Source organism: Notolabrus celidotus, chromosome 13 (assembly GCF_009762535.1).
Source record: "Notolabrus celidotus isolate fNotCel1 chromosome 13, fNotCel1.pri, whole genome shotgun sequence".
Classification (NCBI taxonomy): domain Eukaryota; kingdom Metazoa; phylum Chordata; class Actinopteri; order Labriformes; family Labridae; genus Notolabrus; species Notolabrus celidotus.
In genome coordinates, this window is record NC_048284.1 from 29879322 (window position 1) to 29893478 (window position 14157).

Genomic DNA, 14157 nt, shown 5'->3' on the forward strand with positions numbered 1-14157 from the left:
GAGCGGCTCCTGGTTATAGAATTCAGCCGCTCCTCTATGATTCCATCTGCAGGCTTTTATTTTGCAGACTGTCACTGCAGCGCCTCAGGTAATTGTGCAATAGATCTCTGCCAGATGGTGACCCTCTGCCAGTGAAGCAGTAATGGGGACTGGACCCTCGCAGGTAAATTTTCAGTGGCTCTGCTAGAGATTTACCAGGACCCCGCTCGCTCTTTGATTCAGTGTAAGATCCACATCCTCAGCCCTCGGCCTGGAGCGACCGCCTCCCCCGCTGTTCAGTCAGAGTGATTTCCAGACTCAAAGCTTCACAGAATTTGTCATTTTAGCTGCATGGGGCTTCAGCTCCTCTAGCATCCATTGAAATGATGACACACTGCAATTACAGGGCGACCAAACACCTGTTTACCAGCTCATCTATATTCTGCAACCTCACCGCGTCCTTTATTTACAGCTCACTGTATCACTCCCTCCTCCTCCTCCATGTTGTTATTGCCATCATCATCACAAAAAAAGGCAGCAGTTACCTCTTCATATTGAGAGCAGTAAGTCGTCATATTCTCTGTAAAGTATAACGATTCATCTGAAGGAAATATCTCACCTGTGATGAGCTCTGAGCCACAAAACACCCACAGAGCAGCATCCCTCTTCCTCATGGAGTTAATAACATCTGTGTGTGTTTCTGGTCGGGGTGAAGGTCAGCGCCAACATGATTTCAGCGCGGTTCTATTTCAAGTTATCATTAATGAAACGCAGCAGCAGCGACATCTCCACACTCTGCTGTCAGAGAGCCACACCTGATCAGACCCTCTGCTCCGGAGAAGGCTGCAGCTGCTCAGGCCTCAAGGACGCATTCTCAAAACCTTTCTTCTTCACCAGAAACAGAAAAAAAACGGGTCGATTTCAGAAAAAAACAACAATGTGGCACACATTGCAGTTCAGAAACACCATTTTCATTTTTGAAGCTTAGATATATGACTTATAGGTTTCAAAATTGCGTCAGTAGCCTCATCTGGAAAACATGAAGAAGGTGTTTCAGACAAATAAACTCATCTGTATCGCTCTAAAAGCCACAGGACTCTCTAAATATGGTAAATTCACCTTGAGATACCAGGAAGTTTCCCGTCAATGTTACCTCAATTTGTTTATTTTTGTGCAACTTTGGAGTAGAGTGATCAGTTTTCATCCATCACAAAGTGACACAAAAACTGAACGTATCAGGGTAGCAGAAGAAACATATAAATAAAGAGGGACGGTTCCTACACTTCCTAGAAAAAGTTCCTGAAGTCCAATAAAAAAACCTATTGTTAGACAAGTTTCTTGTTTCATGAGCATATTTTACTTAAAAAAAAATCTGTGTTGGTGTGTGTGTGTGTTTTCAGACTGATCTCTCTTCTCTCTTCTCACCCTGTCTGTGACAAAAACAAGACCTTTCATACAGCTGCTGCAGACTGTTTGATGGCCGAACTAGTCCACTGGAAAAATTGCAAAATGTTTTGAAAATGTAATCATATAATAAAGGCTGTGAGTGTGGGCGTGAATGGTTGTCTGTCTCTCTGTGTTAGCCCTGTGATAGGTTGGCGACCTGTCCAGGGTGTACCCTGCCTTCCGCCCGAAGCCAGCTGGGATAGGCTCCAGCCCCCCGTGACCCCTGACGGGATAAGCGGTCAAGATAATGGATGGATGGATAATAAAGGCTTTTTTTTAATCCAGAGGTTTCCTTAAAGTTTATGATATATTTTACCCTGAGTCCAAACAGACAAAACAAGTACTCCATCCATTTTAAACTTTGACTACAGTAAAATCATGAATTTAAGTTGCACCAGTATTTAAGTCAAATTTTGGTGAGGGCTCCCTGAGGGAAAAAGTTTCACTGTCTTCATCAAGCAGCTACCTCTGGCCGCGAGAATTGAAGCTAATAGGGAAGTGTTATAAACTGCAGTTTCTCGAGTGTCTAGGCTGGCTTCGGAAGTACCAGAAACCACATACACACCAATTCAAAAAAGCCGATCTTTACAGCAGAAATAAACATGTTTACATCCTGGTACAAAAGGCCAGTGTAGTCTGGATAGCTACTTTCTTTCAGCACACACTGTAAGGAGGGGGAATTTTTTCATAACGCGGCACTTTCAAAGATATTGAGATTACGAGTTTACCATAATAAGAAACACAGCTGACTTGATTGACAGGCAGGAACACTGGAGCTGTTGGCGAGGAGTCTCAAAGCCCGCCTCTTTACGTCACACTAGCTCAACAGAAGTTAGGTTGAGTTCAGCATTTCCAATATGGCTCCCACTGCCGACTGGCCTTAAAACAGCGCTTCAGAAAAAGATGGGTAATGTCACGGATTTCCCTAATTTATAGTCTATTGTCTTCATGTGTGAATACTTCACTGCGTTCAGCAATGTGCAGTTACTATGCAGCTGTGTAGCCTTTTCTAGCGCCATCTGTTTTCACCACCCGGTTAGTATACCTGTACAGTAGTAGAGCTCAGCCTATAATAGTGTTGACAGTTCTGAAATAGAGAGATATCTAATACCCAATTATGCCAGGTTTGCACCATCCCCCTCTGCTGGTCAATTGTTGTCTTAAATTGAGGAGTCTTTTCTTCCAACCAGCTCTCCGTGAGGGTTTCTTATGATCATGATGTGGACACTCTGGGAACTGCAGTTTTTGCCATTCAGAATACAGGCCCAGTGCTTGATTATTTACTGAAACCTGCTGATACTCACAACCTTTGGATAAAGGGAGAACTGACACAAACATTCACACATGCTTTATTAAGATGACTGAGAGACTGAAGGCCAGGGCTGGATTAACACTATATCACATATGTATACAGGAATCACATTCTGCTGTGTTTAAGTGCACACACTGCATGTTTTTTAAAGTTTCCACATGTCGTGTCTGTAGAGCGGAGCTTCCCTGACGAGCTCATCAGACGCTGGCTCTGCCTCAAACACGCAGCGTCTTGACTGAGGGGTATTAATAAAGCTGAAGATATGTTCAAGGTTATTACTGCTGATATATTCATGTGGCTGAGAGCAAAAGGCAGCGTAAGTTGTTGAGGGAGAGAAATATGAGATTCAAAAAATGACTTCTCTCTCATCATCAAGCTTTAACTCTGCTGTGTGATACCATGGAACCTGGATGACTGCATCTCTTACAGTGAGCAGCTTTTAAACAGATGTTATATTTTCTAATTTATAAAGGCCTACTCTGCTAATTTATTTCGACTCATTTCATTCAAAAATAACACAACTGATGAAACATAGGTCTCAAAAGGGAAGCCAGCTTATGTACTTTCATTGCTAACAGGGGGTAGACTTGATTCTTCAGGTGCATCTAAAAAAAACTAGAATATTATGAAAATGTTATTTTTTTCAAAACATTTTATTGAATAAGGTAAACTACAATATCGTCTTGTGAAATATTTTAAAATGTGTTTGTTTGTTAATTTGTTGTTTTGATGATTAAGGTTTATAGCTCATGGGAATCAGAAATCCAGTATCTCAAATTATTAGAATATTTTCTAAGATTAAAAAAAGATACGTTTTAAAAATACAGAAATGTCCAACTCCTATTAAGTATGTTCATTTAAACACTCGGTACACTCAGGTTTGGGTTCCTTCATCATGAATTACAGCATCAATGTGGGATGGAGGCGATCTCTTGGCAAATATCACACAGATTCTCTCAGCAAGTTTCAGGTCAGGTGAGTTGGCTGGTCAGCACAGTAACCACCATCTGGTGGTAGTTTTGGCATTGTGGGCAAGTGCTAAGTCGCTATGTTGACTTTTGACTTGATGAAACAAAGAGGACCAACAATAATGTTAAAGAGAGCAGTGTGTCTCTTGAAGAATTTTCACATTAGGTGCGATTGTTTCGTACTGTGGTCTCCCCTGCTGGTCTAATTTCACACTCCTAACATTGTTCTGTGCCTGAGCACGAGCACACTGTACACAGTCAGATACAGTAGGTGGCCGTATGCACGTAGTTGGTTTGCAAAACTGCCAAGAAGATAAAAGAAGAAGCAATCATACCAATCACTGTAATCAACTGGGCGAAATTTGTCCATCCTGCTGCTGTGGATGTTTCAATTATTCTGGAGACGCCAACAGCGACCCTCTCATCGGCCTTCCTACCTCAACATGAACTGCACAGGTCAGAGGATTAAACAAGCCCATACTGCATGGATACGGTGTTTTCAGTCATGTCTGTGAGTCAAACAGTTATGACGTCATATTACAAAACACTTGAATGTTTGAGCAAAGTTTCGTTCCTGCTAACCATGTTGGATGAATTGTGCTTAAAACCACCTCTTCAAGCGGACTCGTGCACAGCACCAAAGTCCCTTACAATTGGGTTCACACAAACCAAAGAAACCAGACTTGGAGGTCAAGTGTACTCAAGTCCAGGCCGGTTTTCCTAACGTGAAAACACCCATAAACATAAAGAACTACTCCTGTAGGGACACACGTTTTATGGATACTTAAACAATCTGAGCCTGTCAGTGACATATTTGCATTATTACTGGACATGAATTGATCAGGCACATTTGCCCTAAAAGATTATGTTGCAGCCATTACAGTGTGTTACACCGCTGCAGGCTACGATAATCCATTGATGCAACTGCAACACATGATCCAGATTTTAAATACTGCAATTTAGCTTTCTGGCTGACTCTCAACAGTCATTGTTTAGGCTGTGTATCCAAAGGAAGGTTAAAAGTCCTGCCTGTACTCTTTGTGTTCTCCTCCCGGGGCGGTATTAACAGTTCAGCTCCTGTTAGACATGTTTGTAGAGCCGCAGTACGGATTCAAAAGACTGCTCTTTTCATTTCAGGTCAAGTCCCTTCCCTGTTCCAACATGACACTGCAATTAGGAGGATTTTCAGTTTTCCATTTGATTCATCATAATTACACCGCGGCAGATCAACCAAGGCACAGAAATGCACAACCTCACTCTGATTCTCTCCCTGGCCGGTGGCTATAATTGACCCTGATGGCTTCTCCAGTCATGAGATATACATGAATTAAGAGATAGTTAATTGCATCATTGGAATCGACTGTGGCCCCGGGGCCTTTCGGTCTCTGCTCCAGCATTATCAAGACTCCTCCAGAGCTTGACTGCAAACTCCTGCAAAGTACACACGGCTCGCTCTCACACACTAATCAACTTTGAAAGTTTATTTCAGAGGAAATGTGCAGCGTCATCACTGCACGGGCATGCTGCCTCCATTAGATCCTCATACATTTTTTAACAAGCTCTGTTCCCAAACAGTGTACTCTTGCAAATACAAACAAATACACCTTTCACCGAGGTGTTGAGTGACTCCTGATATTAAGACTTTAATTAGTGATGGCTTGCTGAGAGCTTCCAAACACAGTGCTGTGTTGTGTCAAGTAGATCTCCCATCCTGCAGGTCACTGACTGTGTTTCAAAGAACATTTGCAATCCCGAGAGGTGGATTTTGTTTTGTTTTTAGTTTTATTATCACCATCTTCTCATCTTCGCTCCACTGAAGAAGGCCGCTGTATAACAGGAGGAAGCGTGGATGTGCTGCCCAGACACTTGGCTCCTGCTGGTGCTTGTGCGGATTAGCCTTAAGAGACGCTGGCTGCCTCCCTAAACAATGCTGCCCCCTGAGCCCTGTGTGGATTATAATGAAGACACAATATCCAGGCAGCCACCGACCTGCTGGCCTCTCCTCTCATCAGGCCTGTTGGCTGATGTTCCAGCCGTACAAAACACAGCCAGTTTGTAGGCAGCCCTAATCACCCTCTCCAGAGGGCCCACATGAAGGTGAGGGAAACTATCAGGAGTTGTTTTTTTATCACCACAGTGCAACGACACAGACAACAACTGCTGTTATCCCTGGGTGTCTCTCAGCTGGATTAGCAGAAGAATAACATCTGATTTTTGGATGGCTCCATCCTTTGATTGATGCACAGAGAGAGAGAGAGGTCCAGAGAGGACTGACAGAGGAGGAAGCAGCCAGTGGATTAGTTTGTTTTTTTACTGCTTGGTTCAGAGTTTCATAGTTCCGGCCAAATTCCTTTCAGTCATCAAATAAAGATTGTAACACAGTTTGTTTTCCCGGCTTTTCCATCAATTCTTCAGTGTTATTGTGCTCTACAAGGAATGTGTTTACAGGGTGTCACACAGCCGTCTAGGACGAGGAGGGTGTGCAACATAAAGTTAAAAAGGTTTTTATCCCTTCCTGGTCCACAAACCACAGGAAGTACTACATTTCTAACTGATAAAGGACGTTTCAGTAAGGGATAGTGTATGGTTAGCAGGTATTTATGGGAAATAGAATTCCGACAGGATGAAGTGGATGGGTCTGAAGGGGTTCGTTGCTAATATTGCTGGACAGCATCCAATATGAAAATATACATTTTTTTAACCTGCTGATTAAGCATGATAACTGAAACTGGCGTTTTAGTCACATTATTCACCAATATGATGCTAACGGAAACTGATGGATCAGTCCCTCAAGACAAAAAGATCCAAAACACTGACAGAGCACTCACTCTGACATAAACAGCTTCACAGAAAACAACTCCAAAAATTCAATATGGCTAAGACGGTGGCACATGTTCTTAAGTATACATTATATCCAGATTACAGAAACAATGTTACAATCTAACTTAGCACACAAATTTGTCCAAAGCAACGTACACCTGAGAGTGAATACGACATGGGTGAGTGCCACAAAGAGCTTCAGTGCTAAAGCACTTAATTGTTTTTTTTTTGTTTTTGTTTTTGTTTTTTTTCTTTCCTCTTGTCTGCATATATATTTCTGGTTTGTGTCATGTTTGTCACAAACTGTCAAATATTAATGCAATTTATTCTTGCAGCAAAAGAAAAGAAAGAAAACCTTTTTCTTCTGTGCTTGTGACTGTGTGCATGCGACCATCACCATTCCTCTTAGAACTCTGGCCTATCTTTTATTGACAGATAATATCATGTATTGACAGCTAATATCATGGCGCTTAATTGTTAATTGTTTAAATCATCATCAATTGTTCACAAAAGAGCTGCATCTTGTTCTTGTTTTAGGGTGGGAAGCAACCAGCGTTAAGGTGCATTACCACCCCTAGTGTTCTGGCAGGAACAAGAGGTATAAAAGTAGCATATGAGATTAATTCCTTCACTTAAATCCAGTTACAGTTTATGCATTAACAGCCCTACTTAGAACAAAACCTGAATTTCAATTTCTTTTTCCATTCGATTGGTTCAACAAATAAGCAGGGCGGGGAGCAGGAATGACTTTAACTAAACAACATATCAAAATGATTAAAACCAACGCAGTAATGTTACCAAAATACCCAAGGTATAGACAACAGGCCTTAACATGTTATAAGCTGACATTAAATAAGTGAGTCTATTAAAGGAAGATCCTGAACCATTTCATATCTCTGAAGAGCAAATAAATGTATTTAATGCAAACATAAATCACCCAACATACTCAGGTAATCGTCAACATGCCTGGGTGTGACACCCTGGTAAAGTCTATGTATGGCAAACACATGCTGCTCAGTACCTTAGTATTACTTCTCATACTGCAGACACCGTCCTGGCACTCAATCACTCCCACAAACATGTCTGATGAGGCCCTACACGCAGGGCATGTTCTGCTTATGGAGAGCGGCGACACAGCATATATCCCTGTATGCACACAGAGGTATTTGCCAGCATCCATTAGCAGCTGTCCCGTCTCAGTCTTAAGAACAGCTCAGAGTCCCAGCAGGGTAATGAGCTCATCCTCAGAGCAGCAGGTTAATGCGTTTTTATTGCTGTGGTGAAGCTTATAGCGCTCGGATGACTCACTTTTTATCTGCCCTCCAGATGAACTGCTTTATATAATCTGAATAAATCTAAACTTCATCCAAACTGAGTCCATGTGCTTCAAAATATCAGCCGTCACTCGATGAGTAATGAAAATGACGGATGAGACTACGATATAAAGTTTCCATGCATCAGAGCTGAGCTTACGCAAAGGTCATGCTGATCTCTGACGGCTCATAGGAGGACGACGCGCTCCCTCTGAGGCCGCCGTGCCGGACGGATGGCCTCACCAGGTCCTGCAGTCTGCGTCAAGTATCCAGAGTGAACTACTTACCTCCCTCAGTCGCTCTCCCCGTGTTAACAAGCAGTCATTTAAAGTGAGAGGTTGCCGAAATGTTGCTCAACTGCCCACTCAGGTGAACATCCGGCTGCAATAATGCATCTGGGATTCGTGTGGGTGGAAACACACCAGTATCTGTTGGACTCATTTCCTCCGACTACCTCACATTAGAGAGAAAAGTCTAAATTAAACTACTGTGACCTTTAGGTAAAGTGAAATACCACTGCTCTCATTATTCTGAAAGATAGCCAGAGGCAGGAGGAATATATATATAACCTGTTTTGTTGGTCACACTTTATGGAGAGTGCTGAGGCCTGTTAGGCTTATAAGGCATGCCTTTGTCATGACATACTCTATCTGACTTCTATAAAACTTAAAAACAGCCAGCTTTGCAAATGCACTGCATGTATGAACAGCTTGATACAGGACACTTATAAAATAATGCCACCTCTAAAAAACCCAGGTGTGCTTTAATAAGTTGTATTTTAAGGACTTGAACAAATATTACAAATGACTTTTCCCATGCTTAGGCTGCAGGACGTGTCTGGTCACCTTGGTCTACGAATATGTGATCCAGGGGATTTCTCATGACTTCACCGTGAGAAGGATTAGTCTTTAACAAGAAGAATAAATGCAGGACAAAGAGAAGGCAGGCTGCAGCTTGGGTTTTTACAGCTAAGACAGCCAGCAGCGATTTGACAAAGATTTTCCTGTTATTACTCCCTGGCATACATATTCATGGAGCGAGCACACAGGGGGCAGGCACATGGATCTAACAGGGATGAGGTCAGTTTATTATAATAGGACGACAGAGGACAGCAGGAGGGGTGTTAGCCTGAAAGTTGGGAGATCCCAGATTCGTGACTGGAACATGTCCTCAGGTGTAAGAGGGTCGTGTCACTCCAGGCTCACCGCCAAGACGTAAACACGTTCTCACTTCCAACTTATCAAACACAGCAGCTTGGTCAGCAGCCCAAAAAAAAAAAAGGACAGATACTCCTCTGGCATCAGATTTACTGCTGTAGCATCTGGTTAGACTATTAAAGGGAAGAAATCAAGTTAGCAGGGCTGGCTGGGCTCAGTCTTGGTGAGAAGGCGAGGACTCTGAAGGGTGCTTGGAGTAGAGCTGAGACTGGACATGCGATGAGGCGTCAGTGGGTACCCACAGTAAGACAGAGAGCCTGAGGTAACAGAGAAAGCTCAGATCCAGCTTTATGATGCCCGTTAGCTTTGACTGGAGTTGGAGGCTTTGCCAGCTTGCTCTAAGAAAACCTGGATGCCTAGTTTCTTTAATTCTTGATCTTTTGTGTACTTGAGTTGAGTTGATAACAATCATGTGAGGAATGTGTGGAGAGTCCGCAGTTTTACCGCAGGGTTGATTACTAGATGGGCGGCAGATGTGTAGCTTGAAACAGGTGAGACAGATTGGCAGCTGTTTGGAAGAAGGAGGCCATATCTACACCTTGGCTACAACAAAAGCTGTATTCAAACATACGTACGAATGTATGTACTGCATACTACCTTTGAAGATAGTATGTAGTAGGACTGTTCTGATTGATCTGTTTTGCAGGATGCTGGTACAGGCTTTGCTAGTTTTTGGTTTTGGAAACAGGAAGTAAACAACCGCCAATCCACTAAAAGAATGTCAAAAAGTGGTTTGTATGGACACAGGAATGAACTGTTACCTGTGAGCTGGGTTTCACCTCTGTAACAACTAGAAGTGACAAGATTCACTGACAATTCATATTACCTCACTGTAAATGGGATGGACGGTAAACGTTGGCATAGTTTTGGTGACAGCTGTGGGTAACACTTTATATTAACTACACACTTTTAAGCATTAATTAAGCATTAATTAATACTTAACTCATCATCTGTAAAGCATTGTTCATACATTAATACTCATTTATATATCATGTACAAACACAGTTATAAATGTTTTATTATTCATGAATATGACTCTCTATAATGTGTTAACTAACTCTTTGTTCATACTTTATAAATGATGGATTCACCAAATACAAATGAGCTATTATGGTCATTATAAACCAGTTCTAAACACATTTACAGGTTATGATTCTAACATTTAGTAAGGGTTAGTGAACACCTTATTACATGGCAAATTATGATTAATTAAGGTAGTCACAAAGGACTTAATAAGCTGCTTGTTCATGGTTTTGTGAGCTGATCTAAAGTGAGGACTTTTTATGCTTTACAAAGCATTCATTAATGAGAATTAAGACCAGCAGCACCTTAAAACACAGAATCCAAGTTATTGTTCAGTTTTGCAGCTGCATTTTAACTTGTGTTTACACATGGTTTTATACAGCCAGCGTTTAAATGTTACTGTGTCTTTTTATATATTTGATATGTCATATTTTATTTGAGTTTTTCCACTGTGAGCACTTTAAGTTTGAGAGATTTTCTTTTCCAGTTGCAGAGTATTTCAAGTTCACATGAAGAGTTATTTTGATAAATGCGGTTTTATACAGAGGTTGTTTCCTTTTAATGAATACAAGTTTAAGTACATGTGTTGTGTCTGTTTCCTTATTCTGTTGAATCAATATCTGTGGCTTCTGTGTTTTAAGGTGCTGCTGGTCTTAAATCTCATTAATGAATGCTTTGTAAAGCATAAAAAGTCCTCACTTTAGATCAGCTCACAAAACCATGAACAAGCAGCTTATTAAGTCCTTTGTGACTACCTTAATTAATCATAATTTGCCATGTAATAAGGTGTTCACTAACCCTTACTAAATGTTAGAATCATAACCTGTAAATGTGTTTATAACTGGTTTATAATGACCATAATAGCTCATTTGTAATTGGTGAATCCATCATTTATAAAGTATGAACAAAGAGTTAGTTAACACATTATAGTCACATTCATGAATAATAAAACATTTATAACTGTGTTTGTACATGATATATAAATCAGTATTAATGTATGAACATTGCTTTACAGATAATGAGTTAAGTATTAATTAATGCTTAATTAATGCTTAATTAATCCTTAAAAGCGTGTAGTTGATATAAAGTGTTACCCAGCTGCGGTCTACACCTAAGCTCAGTTTTACGTTACCGCTGTGCATTGTGGGAAACAGTACTTGAGGGAAACTGGTCTCTGTTGCATACTGAGGTTTTTTGTTGAATCAGTCCACAATTCTGGGAGGTTTGGCATACTGCAGATTTTGCTCTTGTATAATATATAACATACTACATTTGGCCAAATCAGTACGTACTGCTAGAATACGAGGCAGTTCTCAACACAATTCTAGACTCACAACAGAGACAAACAGAGGAGGGATAGATAATCAAGGAGGGGGAGAAAAAACAGAGAACACTGGGAAACTGAGGCTTAAAGCTCAGGCATACGGTGCCAAATACGGTTACATTACCGTGTTTACGAGACAAATCCATTTGAATGCCCCCCTCTTATCATATTCAGGACATCAAGATCTTTCTGAAAGCTTCAAGTTCCCGAGTTGTGACGTGTTTGATAACGTTTCATGGTGGAGCCCATGGAATTCAATTGTTAACTTTGTTGTCTTTTCTTTTGTTCCTCTTTGTTCCTTTGCTGAGCTCCAGACTAATCATTATTATTATTTTGGCATTTTCACATAGAAAACTAGGAGGAAACGATTTAGCCTTTTTGTTCCACCTCTGTCTTTGATATCTTAATTTGTGGCAGTTTGTGGTTGGGTCCTCTCCGTCTGTGTGAAAGGACAAACTTGATCAGTGTGTTGGCTTCATACTCAACTGACCTTAAGAAGAAGTTATCTTTTTATACTAAAATGTATTACATGTCTGGAAACACATACATTTATATTAATCTGTTCAAACCTCAGACTTCAGCTCACTGAAGAAAAACAAAGTCTTAAAACAATGTTGACTAAATCACCTGAAGATGATTCAAATTTAAGAAGAAATAATTAGAAGAGCGTGCACCTGAGGAGATCCACATCAACATGCATGATACTAATGATTTCAAATGGCTGAATCAGGCCTTTGAGTATTCTACTGTCGCATCTTTACTGATTAATGAAAGCTCTGAAGTGCAATATTATGTTAGTGAAAAAAATCTGTGTGGCTCTTTATCACTGCTTTAGCTAATTGTGCTCCTCTTGTAACATGATTTCCTACAAATGAGTGTAAGAGGAGTGGGGTTATGTGCCAGAAGATGCATTGTCTTCCTTTAAATGCCCCATTAGGCTCCAGCTAAAGGATTATGAGAGTCCTCATTAGTTAGCCCATTCCTCACCCTGACATGCCATCTCTTATGGGTATCCCTGCCGTCAGGGCGCTCTGAACTGTGTTTAAACAAGGCAGGGGCCTTGTAGGAGCAAGAAATGGAATTATGAGCAATGTCTGAAAAGTGTTCGCCGAAAAAAGAGCCGCTGAATATTCTGTCAGGATGTCAAACACAAGCTGTCTCACCTGCGCCATTCTCCTGTGTTAATCCAAAACGTTTTTCCCTGATTGGAGGTGTCATTTCTCTGCCGAAGCAACGCTGGCTGAAAGAAGCTGACAGGGAGAGAGGATTAATGAGTAATGTGCTCCCAGTAAAATAGATGTCTGCGTCTATTTTTACCCTCCTAATTGGAAACTGATCTGCACAATGGCAAGTTTTCATGAAGATGTTGCGAAAGAGGCTTAGCTTTTCACACAGTATCAAAGGTTGTGGGGCTTAGCGGGCCTCCACAAGTCATCCAGAGTACAAACGTGTTGCCATTAAAAGGAGCAGTGTTATTTTTTTAGTGGGAGGCTAAAACAGTGTGCCGTATCTTCCTGTAGTTGCTTACATCTTGCTTTTTGTTACACCACTACAACTTTATTTAACAGGAGCAAGGCAGGAAAAATGTGCTCAGCCCTATTAAATGAGACAGAAAAATATGTCTGACAGTGTTACAGAGAAGATCCCTACAGAGGAATCTGCTTTTCATATCCAGAAACAGCATGCATCGCTCTCTTTAAAGCCACCACACTCCATGGACCAAAACAGAAATCATACCTCCAGAACACACGAGCTGCTGATCTACCTTTGATTTGACAGGTTGGTTTGTTTTAGATGTTATTTGACTCTGTGCAGCCTCCATGGATCAAACTTGGGGACACTTATTTAGCAGACTTAGATCTGGATGCAGATACTTATCTGCATGCTGAGCTCTTGCAGGGAGGATATAAATACATCAGGTGTTAATTACAGTTCTGCTACAGTTTGTCTAGAACAGGACGTGCTGGTCTGATACTGCCTGTACTTCTTTATGTTACTGTGTTGGATCAAAACACCAGAGTCCTGCAGCAGGATAAATATTTTAACAAACCAGGTAGGAATAGACAAGCAACTAGAATAACAGGAAGTTACCTTGGTTCTCTGAGTGAAGAGAAGCTCCATAGTCCATATAAACAGGGGCCTGACAAACACACTGAAAGAAAAACTTTCAGGGCAGGTCGTTTTACCGAGGATATAATTAAAACAAGAAACAAGGAAACATCTTGTTCTTTCATTTTCAAACACAAAAAGGCCAAAATTAAGTACCATTTATTCATTTAAACTAAAAAAAGTTTTTTTTTATATGTAGTTTGTGTTCATCACTTCTTCGTATTTTACTGTAGGGATGGTCATGTGACATATACGTCAAAGTAAAATATTTTAAAACAAAGCACAGGGAACAGAAAGGAGATAGCATGGTAGATAGGTAATATATACTGTGGTGGAAACTGTAGATTTCCCAATTCATATAATATATATGTATATACTGACAACAATAATGACTACCACTACTAATTATAAGTAGTATTATTATTAGTGTTATTATTATTTTATCAGTAGTAGGAGTATTAGTTGGTATTACTGTCTGTATATCTAGAGAAATGTGCAAAGGGGTAGCCTACAGTTTTCACCACAATATATTATGTCTACTTTACAAGCTAGCTAGCACCTTTCTGTTCCATGGGCTTTTATTTTGAATTTTTCATTCCCCTTCCTCATTTAGAATAGAAAAGAATAGAATATATCTTTATTGTCA